At 50.2% G+C, this 16,236-nt stretch overlaps 1 protein-coding gene across 6 annotated transcripts in view; it reads left to right on the forward strand.

Moving 5' to 3' along the window:
* Positions 1-16,236, forward strand: part of Gatad2a (GATA zinc finger domain containing 2A) — a 97,085-nt gene that overhangs the window by 22,819 nt on the left and 58,030 nt on the right. Inside the window, exon 1 of one of the 6 annotated variants that reach the window (XM_059244725.1) lies at positions 2,340-2,435. The exons of 4 other annotated variants lie outside the window; for them this stretch is intronic. The gene's annotated coding sequence lies outside the window, so the exon portion shown is untranslated. Of the gene's footprint in view, positions 1-2,339; positions 2,436-16,236 lie in introns of those variants that run through there. One more of the 6 variants, XM_059244732.1, reaches the window with a different exon arrangement.

Here is a 16,236-nt window from a genome sequence, read left to right on the forward strand (position 1 = left end):
GTCTACAAGGCAGTGTCATTAGTATGTCACAGCTGAGGCCTCCTTCTTTAAACAGGACAGTTTGTCACCTTGGTGACTCAGAAAGGGCTCAACAGCTCAGACTCTGGAATTCTTACCTTGGCCTGGAGTTTCAGGTCTCCCATTTGACCAGACTTGGTTCTTTTCGTGGTTGGCATTGATAGGAACCACCTCAGTAGGTGAGGTAGCATTTTGCTTGTTTTGATGTAATGCACACCATCTGATTAATCACTGTGGATTACGTTAGAGCAGCAGTGCTGTGTATAGTGGAAGCCCTGGATACAGCCTACCCAGTTTTGCACTGGCATGGCCCTGGAGGCTCCTCAACTACATACAGCTGGTCAAGTTCGAGAGCTTTGTTTGAGTCGAAACATTCACATTTCTTTATCAAGTTCCCCCCTTTGGTATTTTGTATCTTTTTGAGTTGAAGAATGCTCCTCTTCTGAGGTCCTGCAAGATGTTGCATTAAACTTGGAAGTTTAGGTGTACGGTGGGATCAGTGACAAAGTTGCTAATGTATGTGGAACTCCACAGGTAATTCAGAAGGGCTTTAGGAAAGCAGTGTTGAGGACGAGCATTTTCTGTAAAGCTTGTTCCATAGGAAATATTTTTCAAATTTGGGGTGAGATCCACTTGTGGGTGGGAGTGCATTGATGGTTTCCCAACCAAACACAACGGAAGCCATCAGGTTATGTTACAGTTTTTGTGGTGCCACGTTTCAGTTATGTATGTTGTAAAAAGGCCCTTCAGCAGTTTTCAGGAGTCCAGGTGTCTGTCACATCACAAACTGTTCTAAGGCTGGAATAGGAACATGGCAGGAGTCTATTTGGTGATTTGCATATTGTCAACTGCTTTGTGACACTAGGTTCTCCCCTCCTCCCCCCCCCCCCCCATCTCAAGACAGGATTTCTCTGTGTAGCCTAGCCTTAGCTGTCCTGGGACTCCATCTGTAGACCAGGCTGGCCTTGATACAGACCCACCTGCCTCAAGCCTTTCTATTCTATTTTTTTAATTTTTAGATTAAAAAATGTTTATTTGATATGTACGAGTGTTTAGCCTGCATGTGTGTCCTTGTGTACCACATGAGCACTTGGTGCCTGAGGAGATGGGGAGCCTCCATGTGGGTGCTGAGAATAGAACCCAGGTCTTTCACAACAAACAAAGTCCCCTTAACCAACGAGCCAACTTTCCAGCCCTTAGCTTTCTTTTCTTAAGGTTTCTTTATGATTTGTATGAGTGTTTTGTCTGCATGTATGTCTGTGCACTAGGTATGTGCTTGAGTTCAGAAGAAGGCATAGATCCCCTGGAACTGTAGTTATGGACGGTTGTAAGCCACCGTAGGGGTGCTGGTACCTGCGGAGCCATTGCTGCAGATGTGTTTTCTTTTTTTAAAATTACCATTTATTTATGAGTGCATGTTTGTGCCAGAGGACAACTTGTGAGAATGGTACTCAGGGCATTAGTCTTGCCATCTCGCTGCTCTGACAACAGACTTTCTATGAACTTTGTACTTTTCCCCGTTGAAATTGTAAATTGGTTTTAGGTGCTTCATGACCTCCCCAAACTCGCTTCCTTTCTGGTTATATTGTCTTCTCGGTGCTAACTGGAGAGGTCTGGGCGCAGGTTTGTTTTCTTGGGGATTTCGTTTTCTCCAGAAGCATAGGCCAGGTGTGGATGACTGGAGGGGGACAGCGGCCCATCACCGTGTCTGGAGGTGGGTAGGTTGTTTCTTCTAAGAACTGTCCGCGGCTCCGGGGTGGGGGTGAGGGGGCAGGGAACCGCTCAGCCGATCGCACCCTCTCCCAGGAGGTCAACACCGAAGTTCCTGAGAGGGAGGCTCGCGAGGCCCTGGGCGCGTGTTTCAGAGTTGCCGCGCAGGGCCGGGGCGAGGTCAGCGTGAGTCAGCCCTGGGCGCGGCCGGGCTGTTCGCGCCAAGCTGGCCACGGCCCGAGGGGGAGCGCAGTAGCTCCTGTGGAAAACCCGGCAGCCCAGCGCTAAGTCGCCGATCTACCGGGCGGGGAGGGCGGCGCTTCCGGGGAGGCCCGCCCGACCCCGCCTCCAGAACCACGCCCACAACAGACCACGCCCACAAAAGAGCCCCTCCCCTCCCAGGGCCCCGCCCATCCGGGCGCGGGCGGGCGGCGTCGCCTTTAAGAGCTCCCCGGTGTTTTGGGGGCCGCGGGCCGGGCGCGCTGACCTGGTGCGCATGTCCCGGGCGGTGACGCCGGCGCCGGGCTCCATGTGTGCGGCCGAGGGGCGCATTATCTGGCCGGCGGCGCGGGCGGGCGGAGCGGCGGAGCGAGCGCCGCGGGCCCGGGCGGCCCCTCAGGCGCAGCGAGCACGCGCGGCCGGCGCCCCCCCGCCCCCCGCTCCGTGGACACGCGCGCTGCCCCCGGGCCCGGTCGGTGCGCGGCCCGGTAAGTTCCCAGCAAACTTGGCCAGGCGGGGCGGGGGCGCGGGAAAGTGGGAGCTCGGTCGCATACGGCGAGCTGCGCTGCGGTTCGCTTCGCTCGCGCCGCGGGAAAGTTCCCCGCCGCCCGCGCACGTGGGTCTGGGGGCCAGGGTCCCGGGAAGTGGCCAAGCAATCTCTCGCCTCTTGAGCTTTTCGGGCTGGGAGGCCGTACCGGCGGGGGCGGCGGGAGCGGCGGGAGCGCAGCACGTGGGCCAGTGGCGTGGGGCGAGGGTCCACGCGAGGGTCGGGGGTCCCGGCCCCGCGGCGGCGTTGAATCCGGCGGCGGCGGCGGCGGCAGCGGCGGCGGCGGCGGAGGATCCCGTGTCAGAATAAGAGTCCCCGCGCGCCCACGCCTGCAGGGCTGGCCCTCCCCTCCGCACCCCCCCTCGTCCTGCTTGGGCTCGCGCCCTTCCTGCTTGACCCCGGGGAGCCGGGGGACCCTTCCCCCTCTCCTGGTTCCTGGCTTCCTCATGGCCCTCCACTTTAAATTTGCCTCCGGGTCTATGAGGTGGCTCTATTAATTTCTTTTTTTCTTCCACCTGGAACGGGTTGGCATCAGTGACTAGACAGCAGCAGCTGTCCTTTAAAGGGATTAATGCCAAGAATCGGAATTGATCACTTCAACAAGGAAAGGCTTCTGGGCAGGCCGCAGCCGCAGCCGGACACCGATATGGGTCTGTGCTCACTGAGACCCAGAAATGAATGGGGATCCCTTATTGGGACCTGTATGGCAGTCTGTTTCCTCTCTGCCTCTGCAGTTTAGCAGAGGCTGCAAGTTCTACGTACCTGATCCACTGCAGGTAGTTCACCCTTATCTTGAGGCTTTGGATTCTTTAGGACAAAGTCCGGGTGAGTCTCCAGAGCCTTGAATTTTTCTTCACAGCATTTACTTCTTTTTGCCTACTTGGAGTACACAGCGCTCCCCACATCCCTGTTAATGTGTGTGTGTGTCCATTCACAAAGTGACAACTGGTTGTGGACAGAACCCTATATGCTGAGCCTCAGTCTTGTTCTGATCTCATCCTGCCCTTCAGAGAGTACAACTTTTTTAAAAGTAACATTACACCACAGCACTGTATGTGAATACCCTCAGGTCCATAGCTTAGACCTGGCCCTCAGATAGGAGGAGAACCTGCTGTGTGCAAGTGCCAAGTTTCCTTTGCAAATATAGCAAGTAAAAGAAGTGATCCCTGGGATGTAGGGTTCGTAATACCTATCTACTTTCCAGTTGAGGAGTTAAAGCTTCTGAAGGCCCTGCTGTGTGTCCCCTCCCCACGTTCCCTGTCCCCCTCTCCCGGTTTCCACCTCTTAGTGGAGGGGCAAAGATGGGCTTGTGGTTCCTCTCAGCGTTAGAGTCGGGGAATGCTGCTGTTTTCAGCCTGCTTATGAGAATTTCCCCAGCTCCAAAACATGAGCCAAGCTCCTTGTACCTCTGCATGGAGGCGGCGTAATCTGGTGACAAGAACACCATGCCAGCCTTGCTGTGTCCCCGGAGAACGGAATCCAGCTGGCCTTTGAGGGGCACAGCCACTAGGCTGCTGCGGACTCAGAGTTCTCTAGAGGAAACAGTTAAGTGTGAGAATTTTGAGAGCAGTTCCCTAGGCTTTCTTCACTCACTACCCACCTTTCATTCTTCATCTGCTTCCTGAAATTCTGAAGCATTTTTTAAAAATGTTATTTTTTTTCGGTGTGTTTGCACTCAGGAGTGTGTGGAATCAGTGGACAACTTTCTGGAGTTGCTTCTCCCTCCACCGTGTGGGTTCCAGAGAAAAAGCTTAGATGCTCAGGCTTGGGGGCAAGTATCTTTCCCAGCTGAGAACCCTGCCACAACCTTCTCTTTAGTTCAAGGGTTGCCTTTAGCCTTGGAAGCAGTGTAGTGCAGGAAATGGGAGCATTTGTGCATTACTGATTGATCACCATGCCTTGTTAGTTCCACTCTGATGACATTTCTTTAGTGTCATGTCATCTCTATTAATGTGTCATTTGGCAGGTCCTGTGATGAAGCATATTATGATGGTGACGGATCTGTGCAGTGTTTGGGTCTGAGCCTCCTCAGGAAGCTTTCTGGAAGCTGTTGTGTCTGTGTGCTACCCCACCCACCCCCAGGAAGGAGCTATTTTATGTTGGTTTGGTTTTGTTTCTTTTTGAGACAGGGTCTCACTCTAGCCAAGGCTGGCTTAGAATCACCGTATAGCCCAGGCTGGCCTCAAACTTTGTGTAATCCTCAGCCCTTATTTGAGTAATAAAGCACATTGTTAAGACCTAGATGCTCAGTTCTTCAGTAGCTGCCTGACTTGTTCTGCATCATTTATTCTGTAAATTTCTGGCATTGCAAATAGTGATTTGCAGATTGATTTATTCAGTGTGTATCGGTGTGCATACTGTGCTCTGTACTAGGAATCACATCTCAGGAGAGGTACAGTGAGGGTAGTGGGCTAAGAAAACTTAGAGGAGACAGAGGGAGAAGGGCTGTGTGACTTTGTGGGCTGGGGCTTTTCCCCTTTGGGGTCACAGGATAAGTAGGGGTTGAGTACATCAAGAGAAAAATGGAGAGTTTCTGGATGGAGAGTGCTTGAGCTGAAGGTAGACTGGAATTGTTCAGTGTGTGTTGGGCCCTCTGTTGTGTGACCCCCCCCCCCCAATCTTGTGGACAGGCTTGGCAGGCTGGCAGCTGGGATTTCCCCTGAGAGCAGTGGCACTCATCAAAGGGGGCCAGACAGCCAGGCCAAGACCTCTCTGGGTCTGAACAGATAACTGAAAGGATGTAGGTGGGAAAGCAGCAATGCCATTCAGCAATGTTGGTATCTGTTCTTTTGGAGAAAATTAAGATCTTGACTTCAGAAGTCTTGGTTTTCAGCCCTTCTAGAGAGTTGGGCTTAAGACCAGACCAGACCAGCCATTGAGTGCCTGGGTGTTGAGAAAGCCCCTGCTTGGACTCCAGTTTTCTTCCCCCCCCCCCCCCCCCCCCCTTGGAGACAGGGTTTCTCCATGTAGTTTTTGGTGCCTGTCCTGGATCTCGCTCTGTAGACCAGGCTGGCCTCGAACTCAGAGATCTGCCTGGCTCTGCCTCCCAAGTGCTGGGATTAAACGCTTGTGCCACCACCGCCTGGCTATGGACTCCAGTTTTCTGTCCCTCACAGGAGCAGCAGGGCTGTTTTCTTTGCCCTCATAAGTGAGGTAATTTATGCTCAGTGTGGAGAGCTGGGAAGATTATGAAACAGGCTATAGGTGCAGTCTTAGAGGAGCATGGCTGGGCTTCCTCCTAAGAACCAGAAGAACAAGTTGTCAGGGCCACAGTTTGAGGCTGAGTGTGGTTATTGGTTAAGCATGGATGCTGCTTCAGGAGGTGACAGACTGTCAGGTAGCAGGACTGACTTCCTGCTCCACTTGTACAAAGTGGCCTCTTTGGATTGAACTAGGAAGGCAGTGATGGTTGAACTGATCACACAGCAAAATAGAAGTCCCCATACTGGTATCTTCAGGAAAAAAGAGTGTCCGTTCTTCTAGGCACCAGAAGACTTTTGCCAGTGTGATCCAGGAGAATGTTGGGCTTAGTCCCCTGTTCCTCCTCTTCCCAGAGCTTTCCAGGCTGTATTTGTGACCTCTTTTTGTCTGATGAAAATGTAGGTTAGTCTTTTAGAAGACAAAGGAATTTATTTTAATAGAATACTCATAGGTAGCCTCAGGATGGGACTGGGAGCCTTCAGGTTGCCCAGCCAGGGCCTCTTGCCGCTTCTGTGGCCTGCACCAGCCTTCTCTTCAACCTCAGAGAAGCACTTGCTGTTTTCCAGGTGTCCTCCTTAGGGACTTAGATTCCATATTCTGTTCTAGTTTTCAGTTCTGGGGTTCCTCATAGGAAAGGTCTGGTGACGCCTCTTTCAGAGCCAGAGCACCCATCTGGGCTCGGGGGTGGGGAATGGAGAAGAGCTCCTAGCAGGTTGAGGTGGGAGTTGTGGAGGTTTGGGGTTGTAGAACTCTGGAGCTACTTGTCCTCAAGGCTAGCAAAGTGCCAAGTGGAGAGCTGTGGCTGGGGAAGAGGGTAAAGGCCGCTTGTTTGACAAGGATTTGTTGACAACTCTTCTAGACCCCCACCTGGCTAGTTTGATCTTTCTGTTCCTGTAGCCTACCTGAGGTGGTGCTTTTAAGTGCTTTAGACTGGTCCGACTTAGCCTGTTCTGCCTGGGTGTGAGCCCCGCCTGCCACTTGCTAGTGACTGGCTGCTGCTGAACCGCCCTTTGGTCTCCTTTTCTGGAAAAGGGGTGGTGCTTTCTATCTGCTTGGGGAGGTTGTGTTGGGAGTTAGTGAGATAAGGAATGCTCACAATCTCTTCATGCCTGGGGTGTGGACATGGGCTTCAGCACAGTGGAGTGCGGTTAGGGATGCCAGGCCATAGTGTATTCCTGTATGGAGCACCTTCACCCTGCAACAGATCATCAGTGTCTGTGTGCCTTGTGGAATCTCGCCTCAGCTTTGTGTGACAGCCTGGCCTCATGTTCCATCCAGATGAAGGAGGCAAAGTCCAATACCATAAGGAGGTGCTTGGGAGTGTCACCTTCTGGGCTGTTCTCTGAAGAACTCATCCCCCATCTTTCTCACTTTGTTTTCTCTGATAGTCACAGACCTCTCTGGTAACACCAAATGGCCAGGTTGGCTCTGCCCTCAGGAAAGGAAGCAGCTTTCTTATAGAGCCCAGCACCCCCGCTTCAGGGTAGATCTGTCATGGGTCCTTTGGGAGCTGTGGGTCCTACTCAGCTGTCTTTGTCATGGTGTAGCTGCTGGTGGGGTTGTTGGGTGTGTACACAGTGACCTCTGGGAGCACTAGGGCCCTTCATTTTTCTAGAGTCCCTTCTAGAGAACAGCTCTCTAGGTACTCTTCAGCCAGCCTGAGTAGGCCGAGCTGTCTCACTGCTTAGTTTAACCGTTTTTCGTCTTGAGTGGGCCACCTGGCCATATACCCTCAACTTAGGCAAGGGATTTTGACTTTCTAGGATAGCTGTGAGGAAAGTGGAAAGTGTCAACAGTCGGGGTCTCCCCTCTTCTCCTTACCTTGGGGCCAAAATCTCCTAGTCAATCACTCAGATTCAGCAGCTGGGTCTTTTTCTCTTTCTCTTGGAGGAGGGGTAGAGGAGGACAGGGTTTCTCTGTAGCCCTGGCTGGCCTGGAACTTGGCATATAGACCAGGCTGGCCTCTTTTTTTTTTAATTTTTATTTTTTACTGAGACCAAGTTTCTCTGTGTAGCCTTAGCTGTCCTGGAACTCACTCTGTAGACCAGGCTGGGCTTGAACTCACAGAGATCTGCCTGCCTCCCAAATGCTGGGCTTAAAGGCGTGCGCCACCACAGACTGGCCTCTTAATTTACAGAGACTTGCCTGAATCTGCCTCTCAAGGAGTACACTACCACGTGGCTGGGTTTTCTTTATGGCGGAATCCTACCACAAGCCGAGGGTGTGGAGGTTGGTTTGTTTGTTTAGATTTATTTATTTAATTTTGTGTATTAGTGTTCTGCCTGCATGTATGTTTGTGCACCATGTGCATGCCTGGTGCCTGTGGAGGTCAGAAGAGAGCATCAGATCCCCTGGAACTGGAGTTGCAGGTGAGCCACCATGTGGATGCTAGGAACAGAACCTGAGTCTTCTGCAAAAGTGGCCAGTGCTCTAATTGCTGAGCCATCTCTCCAGCCCTGAGTGTGGAGGGTTTGGGGAGTAGGATTCTCATCTGCATGTCGGTTGGGCTATCCTGAAAGAAAGAGGAGCACCCGTGTGCTAAACCTGCTTTCTGACCTACCTCAGCACTGCCCCAGACATAGCTTCAGCAGCACATGGCCTTTGACTTGGCACTGTAGAACACATCCTTACCTTAGCTGACTGTTCACTTCAGCTGGTGAGCTGGGCACAGGTCTACAATTTCTGTCCTTTGAATTTCTAGGTGTAGCTTTTGTGATAGAGATGCAGAGCTATAGTTTCTTGTGTGCTTATCCTCATTTGTGTCCATAGGCGGTACATTTTTTTCTAGCTGCTTTTGGAGGTTTGACTAGGAAAACAATGTCAAAAAAATGTGTGTATGTGCACAGCTGTTCTGTGTGCACACCCTCTACCTTGTTCCTTTGAGCCTGGAACTTGCTTATTTTCAGCTTGGCTGGCATCCAATGAGGCACAGCACTGGGGTAGGCAAGTAGCTGTGATGTACATATTATAAGGTGCTGGGAACTGAGCTCAGGTTCTCATGTCTAAGCAGCGGGTCCTTTTACCTTTTAGGCCATTTATTTAGCCCCTTGTTTTCTGTTTTTTTGACTGTGGCCCAGGTTGGACTTGAATTTGTGGTGGTCCTCCTGCCTCTGCTTCCTAAAGGTTGGGATCACAGGTGTGTTCCATGAGTGCTTAGCCAAACTAAATTGTCTAAGAACTGGATTGAATGGGTTGAGTCACTTTGGCCTGTGGCATACTTGGCTTGGGTGTCGTTGACTGGACGCCTGAGGTTTTTCTGCAATGTCTCATTTGGTACTCTAGCTTGTGAGTAGGTCAAATCCTGTAAGTGGTGGGGTTTCCTCAGAGGATTCTTTAGCTAGCTCGGTCTTGGGGTTCTCTTATGCCCATTGATTGGAGCACAGTTCTTGGTATGGTTGCCTTTTTCTTAACTTGCTTGGTAGATGAACTGATGACTCCTGCTTCCCTCCAGGAAAGTTTGCATGTTTGTTTGAGGCAGAGTCTCACTGTGTAGTTCTGGCTGCCTAGAACTTGATATATTGACCAGGCTGGTCTCATACTCAAAGAGAGCCACCTGATCCACTCTGTGTCCTGAGTGCTGGAATTAAAGGAGTGTGTCATCGTGCCCAGAGGAGATTATTTTTCAAAGACTTATATTTTTATGTTTGTTTGCATGAATGACTGTGTACTGTCTGTATACTTGGTACCTGCAGAGGCAGTAGACTGTGGGACCCCTGGATGGATGGTTGTGAACCATCATATGGGTGCTGGGAATTGAACCAGAATTTTGTACAAGAACAGCCAGTTCTTTAAACCACTGAGCCATCTTCAACCTGTTTCTGTTTTTGCAGTAGAATTTTGTGCAATCTTTCCTCCTCTCCACCTGTAGAAGTAGTTCCTGGTGCTGAATCCTCAGGAAGAGGGTGGGAGCTTGACCTCAGTAGCCTGGCCTGCTTTATTCATTTTCGATTTTTGAGATAGGGTCTTTCTTTCTTTTTGGTTTTTTGAGACAGGGTTTCTCCGTGTAGTTTTGGTACCTGTCCTGGATCTCGCTCTGTAGACCAGGCTGACCTTGAACTCACAGAGATCTGCCTGGCTGGGATTAAAGGCGTGCGACACCACAGCCCTGTGGGTCTTTCTATGTACACTTCACTGCACTGTCCTTGGAACTCACTCTATAGAGCAGGCTGGCCCTTAATTCACAGAGATTCACCTGTCTTTGTCCTGAGTGACGGGGTTAAAGGTATGCATCACCGCACCCAGCTGTTTATTATTGTGTATGCATGATTTGTAATTGTGGGCATGTCTCTCTTTCCACCTTTAACTGGGTTCCAGAGAATGGACTCTAGTTGCCAGGCCTGTAGCATGTAAGTGCTTTTACTGTGCTTAGCCATCTTGCTGGCCGTTTTGAAATTTTTTTTGGTATTAAGTCCTGAGTGTGGATGGCAGTGTGATCATGTTTATCAGGCTGTTGCATTAGGAGCAGATAGGCTGAGGGTGCTGCTTAATGGCATTAGCATGCTCGAGGCCCTGGGCCTAGCCATAATAAAATAAAGAGTACCTTTTGGGGGTCCAGAAGGTAGCTCAGTGGGTGAAGCAGGTGTGAGGACCTGAATTTACATACCTAGAGCCCCTAAGTAAAGGTGGACACAGAGCATGCGTCTGTAATCCTATTGTTCCTACAAAGATGGGAGAGGGTACAGGAGAATTCTGGAAATCTCAAGGGTTAGCTAGCCTAGTGTACATAGCAGTGAACTCTTGGACAGGGCACTTTGTCTCCAGGTGGATAGTGAGGACAGAAACCTAAGGTTGTCCCTTACCGCCACACATACACTTAGGCATGCATGCACCTGTATTGGCACACATGAACATGTACCTCCCTCTCTCCCTCCCTCTCCTCTCTCTCTCTCTCTCTCCCCCCCCTCTCTCTCCCTCTCTCTCTCTCTCTCTCTCTCTCTCTCTCTCTCTCTCACACACACACACACACACACACACACACACACACACACACACGGGGGTGGGGGGGAGATTTTTGTGCCGGGTGATGGTGGCACATGCCTTTAATCCTAGCACTCTTGGGAAGCAGAGCCAGGTGGATCTCTCTGAGTTCAAGGCCAGCCTGGTCTACAGAGTGAGATCCAGGACAGGTACCAAAACTACACAGAAAAACCCTGTCTCAAAAAAAAAAAAAAGTTAATTTGTAATTTTTGGGGGCAGCAGACAGTTGTAGCAGCATCCTTTGTGGGCTTTCCTCTGTGCTCTGCTCTGCTGAACCCCACACTTCAGTGTGAGCCAGGAAATTCTTCATGGTACAGACTGGAAATTAAGACACCCCCCAAAGGGGGTAGACTTCCCACCACTGACTTGCAGTAGCAAAGAGAGCCTGGCAGCTGTCCACTCCTAGAGTACCCTGGTTGGTCTGTCTGGCTTGTCATTTACTTTAGGTTTGCTTAGGGTTAGGTTTGTTTTTGTAGGTCTACTGGCTAGTTTCCTCCCTCCTGGCCTTGTCTGCTTTTGAGCCTGAGGTCATTGTGGCTGTCTGCTTAGAGGACAGGACGTGGGGAGGAAGTGATGCAGGGCTGCTGCAGGAATCTCAGGGCTTCCTGTCCCAGAAATCCAGTGGGTGATGGTTTAAAGCTTAAGCAGCACTTCCTTGTCTCATTAAGAAAGTAACTGTACCTAACTGCAGGCATACTTGAGGCCCAGAATTGGCCCTGGCAATAGGGAGCAGCAAGCAGAGCACCTGTCAGCCACTCAGCAGCTCTGACAATGCCTGAGTCAGTCCAGGGAGAGGTAGGATTGACACATCCTGCTAAGGATGATGTTGGTAGAGGGCTCAGTGTCTTGCATAATCTCCTGATCCATGCTGGAGTTAGAACCCCAGTCATGTCAGGCTGCCCCTCTTGTATGGCCTTTATGTTCAGAAAAGACGATTCAGTTACTAGGGTGCTTCTCACAACATCACAGGAGAGATGGAGCCGAAGAGGCTCCAGGGGTCCTAGGGAAGCCAGGCTCTTGGCTTTGGGATTGGGTAGGTGACTTTTCTGATGATAGAGTGTTTGCGGAGTATGAGGTGTGGATTCTCTCTCCAGAGATACAGACAGCAACAAGGACAAGTGGTCCCAGAGAAGGAACTTGTGCAATGAGTGGCTTAGAGGCTGCTTCTTGTTGGCAATGATGGGAGCTCCCTGTATGTTGTCATGACTTACTGCAGAAGCAGGAAGGAGTTGGCTGTTTTAAAAGTCATTTTTTATTGGGGGGTGTGGAACCCAAGGCCTTGTGCATGTTAGACAAGAGCACTACCATTGAAAGGGCTCCCACTCCTTTCGAGCTGTTGTAGGTTTATTCAGAGGCTGGGGATAAGCCCTTACATAGCACACGAGCTCTAGGGTTCAACATGACCAAAGCAAGCAAGCAAACAAAATCCATGGACAAAGAATAGCCTAAGCTACAGTTATGGTCCTGGAGTACAGTACAGCTCAGGCTTTTCATCCCCACACTATGAAGTGACTGGATGGAACAAAATGGGATTCTCTGAACAGAGCTGCTTAGCTGGCAGGCTGGGATAATGGGAACACAGATGTGACCAAGTGGCCCCCAGTTCCTGCTCAGCTGCCTTTTGGGGTTGTTGGGTCACAGTTGAGCACTTACACAGGAGAACCTGAAGATGTACCTTCACAGGACTGTGTGTGCTTCTGTGAGGGAAGCCCTGGTTGGCAAAGGCTGATTGGTGCTCCCGTGGCCTTGGGTTTGCCTGCCTGAATAAAAAGTGGGGCCAGGTGTCGGAGACACAGTGGGCAGATTGGTGGTGGTTAACTGGAGCCAGAGACTAGGGCACTTTGTTTGCTTAACAACTGTTGGGAGTCTCCTCCAGGTTCTGCCCTGCTGAGCCCTGGGATCCTGTGATAGGTAAGGTCAAGTACCCTAAGATAGGAAGGACAGTGGGAGCCTATTTAGAATGGCAGTTGAGTGGTGACTGGAGCGTAATACAGATTCCAAGATTGGGTCCTGAGTTTTAGGTGTACAGAACTGGTGGTTAGGCAGGGATGGAGGAACCTGGGTCCTAGAGAGGCTAGATGTGAGTGAGATAGCCCATAGCTCTGAGTGGCCTTTTTCTGCTTTGTTGCCCTGAGTGGACATGTGGTGAGCCCATGTGACCATCTGCATGCACCCTTGTGAGCTCAGGGAGTAAGTTTGACCCTGGAGAAGGTGTGTTTGGAGTCTAGTCTGTATTCTGCACTCCTTCCCAGACAGTAGTGCTTTGGGCAAGGTGAGAGTGTAGGGATAGTTAAAATAATATCAGGCCACTTGGATATGCAGGAACAACCTGCTCTGTTTTTCTGACTAAGAAATAGTAGGAGGGACAAGTGGATACAAATCAGAAGAACCCAGACCTTACCTTAGCTGGGAAAAGAACTTTCAAGCAATTTCGGGGTCTAGGAAGAGGCTTGGGTATGATACTAGAGCCCTGAGAGCTGGTTAGGAGCTCATGTGTTCTAGATTCTGAGGCTATTCAAGCTTGGAGGATTTTAATTTTTTATTTATGTAATTTCTTTTTTGAGACAGGTCTCGTGTAGCCTAGACTGACCTGGGACTTGCTATGTATTTAGGGCTAGCCTTGAACTCCAGATCTCTTGCATTCGTATCTCGGGTATTGGGATGACAGGAGTGACAGTCTCATAAGAGCCCAGACTGGGCTCAAACTCAGGGTCATCCTGCTTTAGCCCTCCATGTGTGAGCCATTGTACTTGGTGTCCGATTTGAGTTGGAGCCTTTTCCAGAAAGACCCAGGGAAGGGGCTAATATGGTGACTTGCCAGATAAAGATGCTTGTTGCCAAATCTGGCAGCCTGAATTCCATGCCTGGGACCTCCATGGTGGAAGGAAAGAACTGACCTGCACATGTGAGCTGTGACATGCGCATGTACACCTCTCTGCTGAAAAAAAAGAAGGAAGTGGGGCTAGACAGATGGCTCTGCAGTTAAGAGCACTTGCTTTTCTTCAGATCACACACATAAGACCCAGAGCTTAAGTACTCTGGGAGCTGGAGAGGTGATTCAGTGGGGGAAGCACTTGCTAAGCAGGCCTGAGGGCCTGAGTTTGAACCCTCAGCAGGAGCAGTGTCTAATCCTAGCACTCACTATGGGTGATGAGATGGAGACTGGAAAGACTCCCAGTGCACACAGCCAGCTAGCCTGCCATAATCCTTGAGGTGGAAGGTGAGACTGATGCCATTTCTGACCTTCACATGTATGCCACGGCACACGCGTGCCTGCATTCACACATACTTAGGCACTATTTGTGTGCACATGTGTACACATACAATAATTCCTCTGAAACATGTTATTCTAACAGCTGTTGTAATGTTTTTCGTGAACTGCTCAGATGGTTTTGAGTTTTGGCTCTTCTGGAAGGCTTGAGAGGTAAGATGGGTGTTCTTCCCAGGATACTGGCTTGCAGATGGGGAGGGGATGTGGTTGTAGGTAGCAGACTTAGGTCAAAATGACTTAGCATGTAAATGATCACCAGGTCCCTCTCAGGGTCCTGCTTGGAGGCTGGGGTGGGAATGAGGCTGTGCTGTGCTCTGGTAACCACTTATCCTGAGAAGTTCTTTGTACATAGCAAATAGCTTTTTTTTCTTTCTTTCTTTTATTCATTCATTCATTCACTTATCTATTTCCTTCCTTCCTTTTTTTTTTTTTTTTTTTTTTTTGGAGACAGAGTCTCTCTGTGTAGCTTTGGAGCCTATCCTGGAACTTACTCAGTGTAGACCAGGCTGGCCTCGAACTCACAAGAGATCTGTCTGCCTCTGCCTCCTGAGTGCTGGAATTAAAGGCATGCACCACCACCGCTCACCTCTATTTTCTTGAGGCAGGGTCTCCTTATATAGTTCAGGTCTGTCTTAAACTTTGGATTCTCATGCCTCAGTTTCCTACCACTCTGGCTGCATAACATACTTTGTGTGACCCTAATTGGCTCCTGTGGTGTATTGAGCTCGGTGTATGTATATGTTGGAGATGAAGGTAAAGGTGACTGTTGGCTTATGAACCAGCCTGGGATTTGTCTGTGAAGTCTTTAAACCCCTACCCTCTGCTTGTAGGCAGTCAGGCAGGTGCTCCAAAGATAGTGTTTTGTTAGGCTGGTGGTTGTGGTTGGCTGTGCTCCTGGGACTCACCAAGGTTTTAAAAGAAAAGGTGAGGCTTGATCTGCAGCAGTCCCTGAGTCTGCCTGGAGGCCCCCAGATGATGTAGGTGTGCATGGGGAATCTCTGGAAGGTTGGGAAAGGGTTAAGTCAATGTGTATGTTTAGGAGAGAACTCTTAGGTCTGATAGACATGTCTTAGTATGAGAATATTTTCCCAGCTGTGAGACAGTCTACAAGTCTGATTGTGCCCGGTGCTACAGTGATTCAGATCTGTGACTTGTCCTGGGCTATGGAGAGCCTGGGGCTAGGGTCCCATCAGAGTCAGGAATAGAACAGAACCCAGGGCCTCAGGTGCAGAGCACTCTCTCTACCACTGTCTACACCTGAGAGACCTGGGCAGTGGCTTTGACTTCTTAGCTTCAGATTTCTCACCTGTCAAGTGGGGTGTCAAGGGAAGTACCTCATGGGAAAGGGTAACAGTGAATGGGACCTTGAGGGTCATGATGGCTTCCTAATGGCGGGTGGGTGTTGGTGGTACCTCCTGGGTATGATGGGAGTAATGCTGGCCTGGAACTCAGAGAAATCCGCCTGCCTCTGCCTCCTGAGAGCTGGGATTAAAGGTGCTGCTGCTACTGCTACTGCTACTGCTACTGCTACTGCTACTGCGCCGCCACCTGCCAAAGACCAACTCTTGAGTGTTTCAAAAGCTACCAGCATGTAGACCTTAGTCACTTGTTCACTATTTTGGGTTGCCAGCCTGGTAGATCCTTGAGGTTCCTGAGGGTACAGGTCTGTCCAGCTGCTTACAGGCACCAAGTCCTGGGAATGTGGAGTTGCTAAGGTCCGTCATTCCTCCAGAGGTGGTGGTTAAAGGGGGAACAATCTTACCCTAGACTCAGATCTGCCTGTGGCTGTTTCTTAGACTTTTTTTTTTTTTTTTTTTTTTTTTTTTTAAATAAGCTTTTGTGGGACAGTGAGGAGGCTCAGTAGGTAAAGGTGCTTGCTGCCAAGCCTGATGACTTGAGTTTGATCCCTGGGTCCCACATGGTGAAAGGAGAGAACCAACTCTACAGAGTTGCTCTGTGACCTCCGTGTATGCCTCCACACTGAAATAAAATGATTGGAGTCCCAGGCAGCTGGAGGAGTGGCTCAGTGGTTAAGGGCACTGGCTACTCTTACAGAGCACCTGGGTTTGGTTTTCACCACATGCATGGTGGCTCACAACCTTCTGTAACTCTACTTCTAGGGGATCTGATGCCCTCTCTGGCATATGTGGGCACCAAACACACATGTGGTACACAGATGTACAGGGAAAACACCTATACACATAAAATAAAATAAACAAAACAAAACAAAAAACATGCATTGGGAGGTAGAGACAGATCTTTGTGAGTTTGAAGCCAGCCTGATCTATTAATA

This window comes from Peromyscus eremicus, chromosome 17, assembly GCF_949786415.1.
Source record: "Peromyscus eremicus chromosome 17, PerEre_H2_v1, whole genome shotgun sequence".
Taxonomy (NCBI): Eukaryota; Metazoa; Chordata; class Mammalia; order Rodentia; family Cricetidae; genus Peromyscus; species Peromyscus eremicus.